We start from the raw sequence: 5,659 nt of genomic DNA, 5'->3' as shown, positions 1-5,659 counted from the left end.
TAAGTTGGTGCAGTTGATTGCTTTAGTTTAAAGTACCGACTGTCTATTTAACTTTATCTCTGGAGTTTTATGTTATTACCAATAAACCTATACAAAGATGACCATACTTTACTTAGCATAATATAATTTTACAGTGTGGACAAATGCTTTAAGCTAACATTTAACAAACACGATAAGATCATTATTTCCTAATGCCCCCTTTCAGATGATTAAAAAATAATAATATAAATAAAATTAGAAAATAAATAAGAATATCGCAAAACTTTTTGAAATTTCTTCAGAATGAGATCTTTACATGTCGTCTCTAAGCTTACTGGTATTATTCTGAAGAAAAGAATTCAACCTGAATAAGATTAGTAGGATACTCAGTAGGTCTTGCTTTTCACATTTTAGGTAAAAAATGAAAATGAAATGTGCTTTACGATATTCTATTTATTTTATAGCTATTTTAGAAATGCATTTTACTAAGATAAGACTTTTGAGAGTATAAATCTAAATTGAATGGCATGAAAAATATAATTATCTTTGGATCAGAAAGATTTGTAAAAAAAGATAATGTAAAATTCTATTTCATTTTTGAAGGAAAAAAAATGAATAAGATTTCAGTTTGGTGAGTGTTTGATCAAAGTTTGATGAAATAGAAAATGAGTTAAAGCAACATTTTTTCGATTAAAAAAAAAAAATATTGAAGTTTTTAAATTGAACGTTTTTATCTTTCGCAAAAGTTAGTAAGAAATATTTATTACAAATAAAAAAAATATTTGTTAAAGAAAACTAGCTAAAAAATCGATAATAAATGGAATATTTTACGTGTAATAGTTATACACAAAATCGTAAAATGATATCGAAAAAAGGAAATTTGACTATTTTACCAAGCAAGGTTAAGTATTTACAAGCCACGTTTTCTATGAACTTTTTATAGTATTAGCACACTCCGTTTTGTGTTCGCTCAACACTTCCTAGAAGAACGAAGTCCTTTGATTGAAATAATTTAATAACCCTATGTAACGGACATAAACTACGCAGCAGGGGAAATAAGAAAGATGTCACAACGTTAAGGCTAATGAACTGCGTAGTGGGGTGTACAAAATATGTCACTACGTTCCCTACGTTCAGTCACTACGTAAAAGGCTGATTTCTCATTTATAGTAACCCGTGCGGAGGCCTTCTCTCTTCTCTGTTGGTTTACTCTGCAATCTAACCCTCAAGGTATCAACTCATTTCGCATTGCTCTTTTTCTTTAAAATTAATATTTTTCAAATGAAAAAATTTATTTTGTTTACAAAATATATATTTATTATAATTTAATATTAAAACATTTTATTAATAAGTTAGTCGTAATATATTGTTAATATGTTAGTCATTTTGTAATATGTAAAAAATAAAATAAACTGTACTTGAATGGACATGGTTTAATTTCTTTTGAGTGTTTTATTTATTTAAGAATTTCGATATCGATGTAAAGATTGATATCTGGTAACATTTAATCGATCACTTTTTCTAATTTTTGTTTATCCATTATTTTTTTATTACTTTTGATATCTAGCGAGATTTTTTAAAATGAAATTCTGGAGAAAAATAAGTGTTTCTACAACAATGGATAAATATTTATTATTTAAATCAAACAAATATAAAAAAAACTGGTTAAAATAATCGTAAAAAATACACTTTTAAACAAATTGGAGAAAAAAATCAAGGTTAAGTTTATAAACGTAAATGTGCTCTTTCAAATTGTGAAATTTCAACTCTGTCGTTACGATTCAGTAGTCATGCTGTAAATGCTGTAACAGTAATGCTGTCATGCTTTATCAGAATAGTCATGCTGTAACAGAACGGTCATGCAGTAAATCGCCACTCATTTTTTCTCTTATTTCAAGTTAAATGGTTGATAATTCTTGAACGAATCTCCTTTTAACCCTTCATAGATATACTTTCACAATTTTAAAGTCGAATAATTTTTGCGCTGAAAAATAAAATTTACGCAAAGGAAAAAAATGAGAAAAACTCTCGAGGAAAAAACAATTAAATTGCAATAGTTTTCGAAAAAAATTAAAAATCCGCAGCCTGCAGAATGGCCCACATGCTATTCTTTACCTTAGATGTAACAGTTAGTAATTTTCTAACTATTGAATGCCAATTTTTTTATTTCTTCGCACTCCCTGATAATTCTTTTATATATCTTCATAATTTTAAGTTTCGAAGTCATATAGTATTTATGCAGGAAAACAAAATGAACACCCAAAACTGCGGTGGTGGAACTTATAATTTTTTAATATTGATAGATAAGTTACATAAGAATACATAAGATAAGAATGATTACATAAGAATAAGATAAGTTGGAAATTTAACGTGCAATTCAACCTTGTTCTGCTTATTATATTTTAAGCAAGAAAAAGTGTATTTTACGATATTCTTTTTTTTTTTAAATTTTGAAAAATGCATTTTTATAAGACAAAACTTTTAAAGGTCGAAATCTAATTTCAATTGCATAAAAAATATAATTATCGTGGGATCAAAAAGTTCTTTAAAAAAAGATAATGCATAATAGTATTTCTTTTTTGAAGAAAAAGATTTTCATTTTAATGAGTTTTTGATCGAAGTTTGATGAAATTTAAACTGATTTAAAGCAATATATATATATTTTTACTTCACTCAAAAAAAGTGATAAGTTTTATATTAAAAAAAAAATAATCGTTTTGATTCTTCGCATAAATCCGTGAGAAATATTTATTTTAAATAATAAAATGTTTATTTAAAAAAAAACTAACTAAAAATTAATGATAAACTGATTATTTTGCATATATTATTTTACATATAAATATACACATAATTATAAATTAGTATTAAAAAAAATTTTTTTGACAAGTTTTCTGTAAAATTTTATATAGTATAAGTTAGAAATAGTAGAATTAGATCAGTTGGGAATTGAACGAGCATTTCAACCTTGTTTTTTCATCATGCTTTAAGAAAAAAAACTTTTTCTTTGTGATATTTATCTTTTTTTCCGATTTTGTAAAAATATTTTTTACTGTGACAATACAAATGCGCAGTAAAGAGAATTTTCTTGATATTAAACTAAGATAATTCAGAACAATAAATTTTGGAAGAAAAAGAAAACGATTTTTACTCCAATGATTGTTTGATTGAAATTGATGTAATATCAATTTGTTTGAAGCAACTTTAAGCATAAAATATTTTTATGATTTCAGTGATCAGTTGAGGCTAAAATGTCATGCAAGATTTGCGACAGAAAAAGTAAATTTGCAGTATAAATAAACAAGGAACAAAGAACGAGAATTCTTAAATTTACTTCAAAAAGATTTCAATCTAAGTATTCTAGTTCTGATCTTTATTCTGATAAGCAATCTATTCCATAAATTTCAAATGTAGATAATTCATATAAAGTAAACTTTTCATGTAAATTGAAAAATATTTATTGTTTTAAAAAATAAATAAAATTATCAGTAATGAATTCTTTATCTTATACATTAAAAATATTTATAGATTCCTCACTAATCACCAAAATACATACTTTAATACATACCTTAATACCATCATCAACCTTAATATATACTGGGTGTTCTGTAAAGACTGCCCTCAATGTATATTTTAATGTAATCAATATATACTATCAAAAATGAAAAAAAAATCGCATCGAGGGATCGCAATTTAATATGGAATATACAAAAAGCTTTCGTAATCTGATCTATTACTGTAAAGGAACGTGGAGGTAATTTACATGAAAACAGGCTTAATTGGAGGATGAAAATTAAAGGTGTTTCTGAAAGCCGTGTTTCACTTTTTATCTGTTTTCTCCCGCTATTAAACCTGTTTTCAGTTCATTATTCCCGCCTTCCTGTTCCCTGATTTGTCAGATTTTCAAAACGTTTTTATTTTTTTCTCGATTGAACATTAATTAAGCATACTTTAATATGCGTACGTTTTTACCTAATATACATACTTTCTTGCTTACATTTTTAATAAGGTTTAGAATCCTTTAAAAAATGAAGTTTAAAAAGAAGTTAAAAAGTATCAAATTAAGGAAAAGTAGAAAAAATAAAATTGGGAGCCATGGATTGGTATTTATAATAGTATTTACGAATTGGTATTTTATTTAGTATTTATAAATTGGTATTTTATTTAGTATTAATAAATTAGGGGCCTTGGATTAGTATATATATGTGCGAAAGAAACAAAAATGCCAACGGATGTTATGGTTTGTATACATTATTGTCGTTTTTTATTCGATCTTTGTAATAATTTTATCTTTTGCTACTGATGTAAATACAAAATATAAATGAAAAAACTGAAAAAATGTCAGCCGCTTCGGTACTTTGAACTAAAACACATATAAGTGTCATCTTTTATTTTGGATTTACATTGTTTTTAACATTTTGAATACATCTATTTTGCTCAAACGCAAATATCCTTCCAATGGCTTTTTTGACATATTTGACATTATTGAAGTGTAAATTCAATAGTCTGAGCTTCTTCTCTTTTTAAGAGATAGATTATTCTTCTCTTAAGCCTTAGATTTGACCCCTTCTATTAAAGTATTTTATGAATGTATTTTCTTACTGAGATGTATGAAATGTTTGTATAAACAATTTTTTTTCTTTTCACCTTGCATTTCAGTTTGCAATTCGCTAATTAGATTTTTTTTTAAGAAATATTTTTTTTGGAAGCTTGAAATGGGGCTTCTCCCTTTAAAAAAGTGTTTTACACAAGCATTTTCGTTTACTGACATGTAAGAAATATTTGTGTTTTTTTTTCTTCTATTCACCTTACATTTCCAACAGCATGCAAAAAAGTAAATAAATTCATAAATTTTCCATCGCAGGGCAATTTAAGTTTTAGAGCCCAATATATTTGCATGAAATATATTGAAGCTTTTATAACGATATACTTTGAAATAAATCCAAGCTTCCAAAATGCCTTTTAAACCTTTTTTATGTTTTCTCTGCGAATCCATCACTAAATCTACCCCGAGTCACTCGCCAAATGAAGCGTCACTAATAACTTTCGACATCAACGACTTAACTTGGCGCTTAACACTTGGCGAGAGTAGAGGACAGAAGGGAAAGGGGGCACTAAAAACCACTTCTATCACTAAAGCTATTTTCTCCAGAGTCTAAAGGGAGAATGGGTAGCTGGCTTCAGGGCCAATCCCAGGGGAGCTTTGCTGGCATGTTCAGGCAGGATTAAGATCATGCGTTGATGCAAACTAATCCATATGGATGATACATTTGACGTAAGGATAATGGCCTATCAGTGTGAATGAGATGCCTAACTGGAGATGATATCCATTCTACGTCTATTGGATGCAGAACGTTGGCGACTTTTTATGGCGTCTCAACTAAGATAGGATTGCAGTATCCAGTTAGCGTGATCAAACAACTTAATTGAGTGACTCGTCAAGTGATGGAATGCTGGAATTAGTTTAATACTCTATAATTCTGGTACTCACATAATTGGCGGAATTTTTTTGGCGCTTTTCTTTTTTGGACTAATTATATCTTTATGAAATAATGTTTAGAAAAACAATAAAAAGTGCAATAATAATATCTATCTGCTTGTTGTTTTAAAATCATATTAAAAAATTCTGTCATCTTTCTACCTGCATACTTTCATTATATACATATATATATATATATATATA

This window comes from Parasteatoda tepidariorum, chromosome 8 (genome assembly GCF_043381705.1).
Source record: "Parasteatoda tepidariorum isolate YZ-2023 chromosome 8, CAS_Ptep_4.0, whole genome shotgun sequence".
NCBI classification, from domain to species: domain Eukaryota; kingdom Metazoa; phylum Arthropoda; class Arachnida; order Araneae; family Theridiidae; genus Parasteatoda; species Parasteatoda tepidariorum.
This window is presented reverse-complemented; position numbering follows the sequence as displayed.